This window comes from Tenrec ecaudatus, chromosome 16 (genome assembly GCF_050624435.1).
Source record: "Tenrec ecaudatus isolate mTenEca1 chromosome 16, mTenEca1.hap1, whole genome shotgun sequence".
Classification (NCBI taxonomy): Eukaryota; Metazoa; Chordata; class Mammalia; order Afrosoricida; family Tenrecidae; genus Tenrec; species Tenrec ecaudatus.
In genome coordinates, this window is record NC_134545.1 from 83,957,477 (window position 1) to 83,969,765 (window position 12,289).

At 48.4% G+C, this 12,289-nt stretch overlaps 1 pseudogene; it reads right to left on the minus strand.

Moving 5' to 3' along the window:
- Positions 1-4,883: 4,883 nt before the first annotated feature.
- Positions 4,884-5,194, minus strand: LOC142429822 (ATP synthase F(0) complex subunit g, mitochondrial pseudogene; annotated as a pseudogene).
- Between the last annotated feature and the right edge of the window lie 7,095 nt (positions 5,195-12,289).

Sequence of the window (12,289 nt, forward strand, 5' to 3'; positions counted from 1 at the left end):
TATCAACCCAGAATTCTACAATTCTGACACTGCTTCTGAGGGGCTTGTGGGCTAACAACCCCTATCCGTTTTTCTACAGACTCCTACTCACTCACTCACTCACTCACTCACTCACTCACTCACTGCCACTGAGTCTATTGCGACGCATAGGACAGTCGAATTGCTGGGGTGGGTTTCTGAGACTGCAGATCAGTGGTTCTCAAACACAGATTTCCGATGGTCTTAGGCACCGAGACACCGCTCCTCTATCTGTCTCCAGGTGGGTCCACCCACATGCAAATACAAGTGCCCAGTGTGAAGACTGTTACCCACGCTACACCATGCTTCCAGACAAAATTTCATATATTTGTCGTTAGAAATAAATACTTCACAATATATAATGACATCTTGTTTTATGATGAATCACTATGCTTTAATGATGTTCCATTTGCAACAATGAAAATACATCCTGCCTACCAGATTATTGACATGACAATTCATAACAGTAGCAAAATGACAGTTATGAAGTAGCAATGAGAATAAATGTTATGGTTGGGGGTCACCTCCACATGGGGAACTGTATTGAAGGGTCGCGGCTTAAGGAAGGTTGAGAACCGCTGCTGTAGATCTCTACTAGAGCTGAAAGCCACCTCTTTCTCCCTAGGAGCGGCTGCTTCGCCAGGGCTTCTCAGATTCCTAGACAATGCCTACATACACCACACCAACCCAATCCGCCGCCAGTGAGTGGCTACCGACCCAGAGCTACCCTATAGCACAGAGCAGAACTGCACCTGTGAGTTTCTGAGACTGGAAGTAGAAAGTCCTGTGGTTTCGAACCGGCGACCTTGCAGGTGACAGCCCAACGTGTACCGCTACCCGGGCTTCTCCCCTCTGCTACTACCACCCCAAATGGCCTGCAGATGGAGCCATCACACTCACTTCTCCGGCTTCGCCCACGCCCACATTAGGTTTCCCACCTAATTTCCTCTCTGCTGAATTTCCTCTCCACAGACTCCAGGACTGGAACGCTAATCATCCTTAATCTGAGGAAGGATGCATGTCCAAAACACAAGTGTGGTGAGTTGCTCAGCTTGAGTTTTCCCTTAATTCAAGCCACCCAAAGTTCATCTCCTGGTCTTACCAGCTTCCACTGAAGCCCATTGTGTTCCTGTCTGAAAGACTTCCCCAACTCCACCCATCTTAAGTTGGACATTCCTCACCCACCCCTCAGGGGAGAATTCCTTCCACCCAGGCCACGCATGCAAAAGCTCTGCTCCCTTGATGTTTGACATCTGTACATGGAGGGTAAGTACTAATATATATATTTTTAACAACAACAACAACAAAAATTCTTTGAGCCAACATGCTGATCCCCATTCTGCATAAGAAAGAACTCAGAGACCGCTCCAGAAAGGGTCACAGACCAGATGTTGTCGAGAAGCAGGCTGTTGCCTTCCTCCTGAGAGAACCACAACAATCGTGGCAATTCCTTCGCCTCGCCTTTTCCTCTCGCCACCCACGGCCTCTCCATCCCCCCACGCCTGCTGCACACCCACACTGGGAAGTTAAACCCGAGTAGAAAGGGGTGGAGGAGTTTTTAGCAACAGTCCTCATGACAGAAGCCAATGTTAAGTCATCTTAATATCCATTTGGCAGATCACTCTGTAACAAATACAAATACGGTCAAAATCCCTTTCATGAATTCCAGTCTAACTGGGTAAACCCAACTACAGTGTAGGGCCATTTGCCGCGTTTGCCCCGGAGTCCAGAGAGGTAGCCACTACTTCCCTCAACACTTACTACATGTGGATTACTTGCTTTGTCAGACAACCTATATTGAATGTATACTGTCTCCTGTATACGCTAGGAGCCCTGGTGGTTACGTGTTGCACTGCGATCCGAATAGTCAGCAGTTTGAAACCACCAGCAGCTCCGAGGGATAAATACTGGGTGTTCTACTCCCATAAACAAGTGACAGTCTCGGGAACCCGCCGGGGTGGCTCTGAGACAGCAATGACTCAGTGGCCGTCACGCTGGTCTGGTTTGGTTACTGTATAGACTGAGTGAAAATAGCCACAGGGCCAACCAAACGTAAGGACTGGTCTTACTACTAAGCTTCAAACTGCCTGTAGTGATTTCCTTTGCCTCCTTGTCCACTTGCTCGGGAACCAGCAAACTGCCAGGTCGTTGTGGTGGGTAGTCACCAATTTTGCTACTTCTCCTGTTGTTATAGAGTCTAATGCTTCTCTCTGAATCTTACTAACGGTGGCTTACTTGACCAATAAATTGTGCTAGAAGTGTTGCGCTCAGACTTTTAAGACTAGACCTTAAGAAACCTTGGAATTGGCCCCCAGGAACCCAGGTCCCACATAAAACGTCGGATGTCATGAATCCCTAGCTATCAGCTTCCAGAGGTCACGCGGGAAAAGAGATGACCTGGGTGAGAGAACCTGTGATTGAAGCCTCAGCTGGCATTGAGAGCAGCCAAATGGGAGGTCCAAGTAAGAGCTCATCAACCCCCGCCCCCCAAACCACAATAAACATTCCCTATCACATTATAAACCAATAACTATGAGATCGCGTCACTGGGGAAAGCTGAGTGAAGGGCACACCCAGGGACTCGACTATTTAGTAACTGCTTCTAAGTCTTCCATTACAATAAAAATAATATGAAAACGAATATTATTTATTAATAAATAAATCACTAACCCACCTGATCTGGAGAAGATCCATTTTGAAAGAGCTAAAGACAGCTGCAGATGCTCCCTGAGCCCGGTCCCACGTGCGGACAATACAGCCCTGGCTGCAGCCAACAGGTGTGTGTAACTACGGGGCCTAAGCACACTTGCTAGCTTTGAAATCTTTAACTGCCCCCCACCCCACCCCAATGTCAATGACTCAGCCCCAGTCTCAGGGCCTCACTCATCACATTTGGGTCTCCTACCAGGGACACACCCAGTTCTTCCTTTTGTCTAGTGAGAAGAGAGATTCCATGGCAGTTCATTTGTCAAAGACTGACATACCAAGATGAATAGGCACGAAATGTCACTCAGCCAAAGGAGAAAGATTTTCGCTGCTTAGTGTTTTTTCAAGTGCCTTTTTTGGGGGTCCTTAAAAATAACAAAAACCTCTCGTAACAAGTGAAGTCATGTCTGCATTCTACTGTACTTTCAGGATATCCAACCCTCCACCACCACCCGCCAGCCCTTCAGGGAAACCATGCCCCTCACCGGGAACGCCCCTGAAGAAGAGACTCCAGCCCCACCCTCCAGCTTTCATCACAGGTGATGTCTGGACGGAGCAGACCTTTGACCTCTGGTGCTCTGCCCACTCTGGTACTCGTTCATGTTCATGGAGTATCATAAGTACAAGTAGCCATTCTGAGTTGGGAGCAGGTGTGATATAAGAAGAAAGATGAACATCTATCTAATAAGGTCAATAGCACACAGCATAGTGATGGAGCATCTCATTTTTCCCAACGCTGAACGGGGTAGAGAAGTTTGAGACAGAGATAAAAGACTGTGGCGGGAAGCTTCGGGACTTCTAAGACCTGGGTGGCATGACATTGCTGGCAGGGACTTGCATTATGGTTTGGGGCTGGTTTTTCCATTCTCTCTGAGGGAAGAAGAAAATCCTCCTGAAGGGCTTCGGAGGCGTGTGAAAATGAAAAGCAAGTGCGGTGGCTTTGTCAACTGGCGGCCAACGAAGGCTATTCTTATCACACCATTGTGTGCGGGCAGGTCCGAGAAGGAAGAGCGAACTGGGCAGGAGCTGTCAGGGAGGACTTGATGGAGGACACCGGTCTAAATGGATCTCGGAGGAAGGAAAGGACTGGGAATGGCAAAGAAGGCGCTCCTCCCCAGGGGAGCACCGGCAGAATTTGTATCCTGTGGGGGAGGGGCGCGAGTACGGAAACGACCTGATCTGTGAGAGTGGTTTGGATGGAGGAACCATATGGAAAATAAATTTAGGGAGATAAGGGACCACCACCACCCCCACCACCATGTTGAAGGGTCTAGAAAAACAAAGGTAAATGAAATGATAAAGATACTGGGTGAAGAATGCTCACCAAGTTCTTGTCTGAATGGTGGGTTGGTTGCCATTGATTCGATTCTAATTCATAGCAATCCTATATGGCAGAGGCGAACTCCCCTGTAAGACTTCCTCAGAGTCTGCTGTGGTGTTGCTATTGGATTTGAACTGCCAACCTTGTGGATAGCAACTGAGCACTTCACCAGATTGCTACAAGGGCTCCTTTACCTGCACTATGCCACAGAATATATGTACCATAGAATAGCTCTAGCATTCTAGTCTTCTGAAATATTTACTCCTCTGGTCTCTACTTGAAACCTACCAGAGGAAACGATGCTGAGCAACAGAGATTAAGAAAATAATAATATCCATTCTGCTAAGTCTGTCTCATAAGAAGAAGGGGGGCGGAGACAATATGTTAAAACAGCTATATTGACAGATATTCTATGTAGGATAGAAGCACTTTGAATTTTTTATGTACTATCATAAACAACAAATTATGTTTATCCCATTGTCTGACTTCTAAAATATGCAATCAAGCATCTTCATGCTTGGAAAGCAATAGGAACTTGAACCTTCTAGCACTCTCTTCTTCACACATCCATCTACCCCATTCTTAATTAGCCTGCCAGAAAGAAAGAGAGTGTGCACCTCTACACAGCCCTTCCCTAAGATTCAATCCAAGCAGAATTCCCTAACTCCAGTCTGGAGAGGGTCTGACCACAGGCGTCTTACAGTTCCACCCTGTGACTAAAGACTTTTTTTTTTTTTAGTTGCTCTATTTTATTAGAGTAGACTGATCACATGATCACACATGGTCCAAGAAAACTCAAATAGCAAACCAAAAAGAATCAGATGTTAAAGACTGGTCTTCAGACATCATAGCCAATGATGCCTCGTTTGCCTATGAACTCACCGATATAAAACCACATGCACACTTCAGTGGCCACCAAACCATTCAGCAGAGCTGCCTGAACTGTGAGCTGCTTGAAGCGACCAGTCTTAGCACTATCGACTACTTTTGTCAGGCTCTGAATCGCTGCAGGGACCTCCGCAGGAGTCGGAGGAACCAGCTCCACCCTGGCAGAGTGCCAACACATGGCCAGTCGAGCTTCGAGTAAGTCACAGCGGCGTTCACCAGCCCCGGGGCCTTCTCCACCAAGTTACGGATAAACTGGGCCATGGTTCTGGGAGAGAAAGCCCGTGGCCCGAAACCTAAAAGACCTTTTCCTTTCTTCCTCCCCCCACTTCCTCCTTTTTTCTCTCTCTTCCCCTGGCCCCCCACCCCAAGGCTCAAGTATCTTTTGAGAAGCATCACATGGGACCTTAAAAGCACTGGCTCTCATGGTCCTTAAAAGAAGAACGCAGCAAATATTCACAAAACCATGGCTGTTCTTCCAAGTCACACTACTGGTCATCAAGCAACTCGAAAGCCAAAACAAATAAGATGCATTTCAATTGAGGGAAATATAGTTGATGCCATTGAACTTGAAGTCTGAGCCTGTCCTTTTATTTTTTTAATAGTCCTGTCACCCAGCATAATAAATGTCTATTTTGAATTTTTTAAATATGATGAAAAAAATCTAGTGCTAATTAGCAGTACATGATGTATTGTGAAAATAAGAAGTAATAAACCTCTGAATCCAGCACAGACGGCAAATGGAAATAATCAATGAAGAACTCATGGGTACTCCAGATGAGTGTCGTGTCGTCGCCAGGACCAAACGTACACGCACTTCCCAGCGAAACAAGTCACCACGCTCCGTGAGGAGTCTAAAGAGGAGCGGGTATCTAGCACTACTTCCTGGGGAAGCTTACAAGTTAATGGAGAAAACAGCACAGAAACTTATGCAGCAGGTATATTGAAAAAAAAGCTGTCCGCAGCCTGGCGTGAGAACGACAGTGTGTCAGAAACGGGGCTGGAAAGTTGGACAGTAGTAGGCGGGGCTACTCCGGAAACCTGAAATTCCTTACCATCGAGCGCTGTTTACTGAGACTAATTCCCTCCGGTCACGTGGAGAGGAAAATGAAGCCAAGTCTGAGAATAAGATTGAGGTGGAGCAGCAAGATGAAGATGATGTGAAAATGAGGCTGCAGGAAGGGTGTAAAGGCAGAGGCTCCGAAGTGAATAGGGCTTGTTCATCTTTGCGCTCCTGGCTAGTTTTATACAAGGGATGGTGAGGGGACTTCCCTTCAGTATTTTGAGCAAGCCATTCATTCTTTCAGACTCCTACTCTCCCCTTCTGTAAAATGAGACAATAAAAAGCCACCCACCCATAATCATAGCTCTATCTATGACTCTGATATCACATGTAATGTTCGTAAAGCACCTCTCAGAATGTCTGACACATAATTGGTTCTCAAAAGATGATGGCTGCCTTTTTCATATATCAGCAAGATATTCCCTACTTGCCAGTTCCTTGTCCACGGCTATTGGCGCTTGTTCCAGCTCTGCTGCTGATTGGCCGGGCGATCTCCAGCAAGTCTTAGGTCTTCCCTGAGTCTAGATTCTTCAGGAACGGCTTGAGGAGGGCAGTACGAGTCCATGGTATCTCCCAGGGTGGTTATGTGAATAATATAATTGAACTTCTAAGAGTTCATTAGGGGGGAGGGGGGAGGGGATTAAAAGATCATCATGAAATTGAGGGAAAAAAAGATAATGAAATTGTTCCACAAGCTTTTGGGGGCTCCCCCATATGTGAAGGCACCGTGAAATGCTTAACATGCCCCCCAAGGCTAAGGTATTATTAGTGGTAAGCCCTCTATCATAATCGCTCCTCAAAATGCTGTGTCCATCCCTCAGTGGGGCGGGGGGGGGGGGCTAGGGACAGACCAGCAACATTGGGGAACTAATTATTGCACTCACCCCTGAGATGACTTGACAAGTTCGGTGGGGCTTCTGGGAGGGAATTTAGCCTCAAACCCCAAGCATGCTTAACTATAAACATTAAAGTACAATTACAATTTGGGGTCAGAAAAGCCGAAGGAAGTTTGTACCAGGTAACCACCAAGACTCGTTCACACTGTTGCTATGGTTGCCAGGTGCTGTCCTGTGGGCTCCAACTCAAGGTGACCTTGGGTACAACAGAATGAAGGGTGGCCTGCCCTACGCCCTCTTCCTGATCTCTGGTGTGCTTGGGCCATTGCTGTGGCCACGGTATTTTGAGTGCCTTCCACCCTAGGGGACTCATTCCAGGGCCCTTATCCGACAGGATTCTGTGGTGGCCCATCCAGTTCTCACTGACTAATTTTTGGAAGTGGATGGCCACGCCTTTCCCTCAGAGTCTGTCTTCACCTGAAAGCTCTCCACCCTCGGTTACCTTATTGCTGTTTGAAATCTCAGTGACCTCGCGCCCAGCATCCTAGCAGCAACCAAGCCACCACGACCGTGACACATTGACAGCCAGGCAATGCGGTACCTAGTCACACCTTTGTCAAAATGAGCAGAACGCCTCCCTTCCAGGAGTTTGAAGGAGCTTCCAAGTTATAGAAGAGATGATGTCGCAAGTCAGAAACACTCGCTCACACATGTACACACACACACACACACACACACGCCCACTGCTCTGAGTCTTTCCAACTCAGAGTGACTCTGAAGAACAGCTGCCTGGGGGTCCCAAAGCTGTCCACCTTTGCCGAAGCAGACAGCTCACCATCTCCCCAGTGTCCCACGGGCGCATTTGAACAGCAGCCTTTTGGGTTCACAGCCCAACATTCAATTCTCGGTGCCAGCAAGTGTCCTTACGCACGTACAGATACCCATCGTTAGAGAGGTGCCCAGAGCACGTTGATTTTTTATTTGATAAACTGAACCATGCCACCAACGGCCCTTTGTGGAGTGGATTTCAATCCACAGGGGTCTTTGGACAGAGGAAAACTGCCCAAGCGGGTCTTCAAAATCGTGATCTTTCTGGGAGCACACTGCCACGCCTCTCTCCCACAGAGAGCTGCTAGGTTTGCACCAGTGACCTCTCAGCTGGCAATCAGGCACCTGGCTACGGAGTCACTGAGACTCCAAATGGAATCAAGCCCCCGGAAAATACCCTGCTTCCGACCCTGGAGAGGGGAGATTAGACTGTGGAGGGTCTACAATTGTATTTATGTTCTCCATCTCCAATCACCTGAGATGATGATGTTTTAAAGTCAGCTTATAAGATGAGAAGTCTGAGTGTACAGAATAAAAATTATGCTTGAAAAGTCCTTAAAAGAGCCGTAAAGTAGATGTATACATACTCAGTGTGTCTTTTCCTTTAAGGAACAGCATCTCAGTCATTCAACTTAGCCAGTTTTGTTTTGTTTGTCCAGCCAGGGCAAGAGCAAACCAAAAAAAAAAAAAACAAAAAAAACCCAGTCAGTTCTGATGTACAAGTATGGCAATACTGGTGGGTCAGGCTAGAACGGTCCCTCTGGGCTCTGAGACTCTAACTCGTTAGGGAAGTAGAAAGCCCCGTCTCTCTCCAAGGGCAGCTGGTGATTTCAAATAGCTGAGCTTGCAGTTAGCGGCCCAATGCCTCCCCCACTACGTCACCAGGGCTCCTCCCTACCAAATGGGAAATGCAACTTGGAGTTCAAGATCATGTGGTGTGCTCCTCATCCCTAACCGCCTCCACGACCCCACCCCACCCCCCAAAAATTTACTTTGAACACCAGAATCACCCTCAATGCAGACAATGCGTCCATCAATAAGACCAAGTGAGCAAAGAACAGTCTCTCTCTCTCTCTCTCTCTCTCTCTCTCTCTCTCTCTCTCTCTCTCTCTCTCTCTCTCTCTCTCTCTCTCTCTCTCGGCAAGTCATTGAAAGTCCTGACTCGCTACCTGGGCGGGCCCTAGCTGTCTCTGCAGAGAAGCAAGCCTGTTAAACAAACTTCCTTTCTTGACAAATCAACAAATTAACTTACACATTTAAAAGAATTTTTAAAAATTTTAAAACCTCGCACATTTTGAGTAGACCGTTTGATAAGGCTGACATTGGGGATCTCCCGGCACAATCAAGAGCTAGGACACGTGTCTCGCCCCACTCAAATTTCCTTTTGGTTGTGTCTCAGCAGTAAAGTTCCCTTCCTGGCCTAGGTCCCTAATGGTGAGGTCTCTCTCACAATAACTTATATTTCCTGGTCTTAGAAATTCATGGAAATGGTACCCTACCATACAGATAGGCACACTTTGGTTCACTGAGATTGGCTTCATGGTGCGTCACGTACTGCGCTTGTCACCAGTTGAAGGTTGGTGGCAACCCTACGTCAAGCAAGTCTATGGAGCTGTTTTCCCAGTGTGGTGAGTGGGCTGCTTGCCTAGAGGCCAGCAGTTGGAAACCACCAGGTGCTGTGGGAGAGAGGTGGGCTGTCTACTCCGTAAGCACTGGCAGCCCGGGAACGCACAGGCTTTCCTCTGGGAAACCGTCCTCTAGGGTCACCAGGAATGGGTTTGGGTTTGGGGTGTGCTCACTTGTGTGTCTCTGGGTCACATGTTGGTCGTTCGCACAATATTGCGTACTTTTTCGTGATGCGATCGCACACTTCATAGATGACAATCTAATGTGAACATAACAGGAATGTGCGCTGGGAAAGAAACAACCAAAAAATCATGCGACGGACTTGATTGCGTGTTCACTTCATTGTGGTGGTCTGACGCCAGACCCGCAACTCTCCCAGGTCTGCCCGTACTCTTGTGAAGATGGGACATTTGAACCAGGGTTTAGTTGCCGGTGATGGGGAAGCCATTGAACTTAACTTAAAGGGGGAGAAGGTCATGCTATGTGTGGGAAGGAGGGAAGTGTCTCTATCAACGTGGAGCCAGTGGCTCTGCCCTTGAAGAGAGGAGGATCCGTGGATGAGCAAGGTCAGGGCTCCTTGGCAAAGGGGTAGTTCGGAAAGGATCGTGTAGTGGAAGAAAGCAGACCCCACGCATTGAGAAAGGTGGGACTCGGTCCTTTTCCACCCTCCCTCTCTGGAGATGGCCTGTTTTTGTCTATCAGGACCTTTGCTTTCACTCATAAAAGCTGACTTGCTCTTAAACCAGTGGTTCTCAACCAGTGGGTCACGATCCCTTTGGGGGATTGAATGACCCTTTCACTGGGGTTGCCCGATTCATAGCAGCAGCAAAATGACAGTTATGAAGTAGCAACAAAAATAATGTTATGGTTGGGGGTCACCACCACATGAGGAACTGTAGGAAAGGGTGGCGGCCTGAGGAAGGTGGAGAACCACTGACTTAAACGAAAAGAAAGATGGGAGTCGATGGTGAGTGTCATTTCCAGTCCTGGTTTTGTCACGAGCAAGCAGCTATGGATAACCCCCATGCCTGTTCTGATCCGGATTTCCTGGTCTGTGTCATAAAGACGTGCATTCATGATTGCTGAGTAGCTGTATAGTACCTTCATGAGAACAGATCCTTCGTCTTTCCCTGGTGTGACCTCAGCACCCAGCAAAATGCTAGGCGTGCTCAACAAATGCGGGTTGGAGGCATGAATGAGCCTAAACTCCCATCTAGCTCTGTCATTCCATCCCTCCTGGTAGGAAAAGAAACCTGATAGAATTTGAGTTCCTGGGCCTCTTTCAGGCTCCAGTGAGTCCTGGGCCAAGCCATCCCTTTTGGCACACAATACTGTGCATGTGACTATGGGAGGTTGATCTTGACCACCATTAAAAGCCATTGAGACAAACACTTGCCGTTTACACAAAGGGAGAAACCGCCTTCAGTCTCGCAGAAGGGTCAAGGGTGGAGGGCAAAATTGGAAGTGATGTGACCCAATAATTTGTGACGGTAAACTTCATGACAGTGTGCCTTCTAATGGGGTGCATTTAGTGGACAGATGAGAAGGGAGGGGTCAGGGGTGTGACCTTCCAGAGCTACTAAGGTGGTCTAAGCATTGCTTTCCTCAATTTAACAGCTCTCTTCCTGAGACTGTGGCAGCCTTTACCACCTGGCCCCAGGCCTCACCCCTGCGGGGTCACAGACTCAAGGCCTCTGGGGCTTGGGTAGGTGATGAATGAAGTCTATTGGGAATGTGCCCACATAGAGTGTGAGAATTGTGGTGGACTGGAGCGGGCCTATCTTTTTTAGAAATGGAGATAAGTGGATTTTAAACATAATTTGCTAGCAAAAGAGAATTGCTTCTGGAATTCAGTCCTGGGTGGCTATTTTGCCCCCCAGGCATTATACAAATAGGACTGTGCTTGGGCTGCTCTTTGAGGATCTCAGACATGCCCTCCATGAATACTTCCCCCATCCTTCAGGGAAGTCAGGTGAGCAAGAAAGCTTAGAGCTAAGCAGAGACATTAGCACCCTTGGGGAAGGCACATCTCTTGGCTCTGCTAACGCTCAGGAATATCCCAGAACACTTCCTTTGGCCCGGAGTCTGAAGGGGGAAGGGAAAGGGGGCTGATGCCCTCCAATCTATTTGCAGCAGGGCAAAAGTCGGCAGTCCAAAATGTCATTTTGCAATTAGTGAAGACAATCGTTTTTGTTCTTGCTTTCCAGCTGGGCCGGTGGAGAAGCTGTGGAAAGCACTAGCTAAGATTAGCTCCCCACAGAGACCTTGAGTGGCTGTCAGCTCTGCAGAGAACAGCAGCAAGCGCTCACGCCAATGGTGTCTGAGAAAGGCCTTGTCAGAGGCACCTTGACCTGCCAGGACTTCTCTGGTACTCGGATTCCCAGCGGCCCTCCCAGGGTTAAGCTCCCTCGCATGATGTATTTCCCCTGCCTTTTTTAGAGCCGCATTATGCTTGCTCCAGGAAACGGCCTCTTCCTTCTCATAAACACAGCCTTGGGTTCCTGACCAAGCGCCCTGCCACTCTGCACCTCCTTGTCCATCCATCACACCTTGCTGTCACCCTGGCTGTGATTGTGCAGAACTGGCCCGACGCCAGAGGTGAGCCCGGGGTGGCGAGAAGGAAGAGGCAAGCCCCCGGAGCAGTGAAGGGTCACACACACCCCAACTCCAGCCCTCTGATGAATTCCCTGGAAGCCAGCTGGCCGGCACAATGAGCAGGCCTTTCCGACGGCCCGGGCAATGTGGTGGAAAAGCCTTGACAAGGTCACCACCAGAGCCGGGCTTGGCGGTTCCATTCCTGCAGCTGAGTGTGCAGGGCCCAAGGCTAGAACGGAGCAGGGACCCCAGATCAGTTGCTGTCCCATCAACCGCAGCTCATGGCAGTCCCCTCGATGACGGCGGAGAAGTCTGCTCCGTGGGGTTTTCGGTGGCTGACTTTTCCGAAGTAGATCACCAAGTCTTTCTTGAAAGCTGCTTCTGGGTGAACCTGAGTCTTCAAGTTTTCCA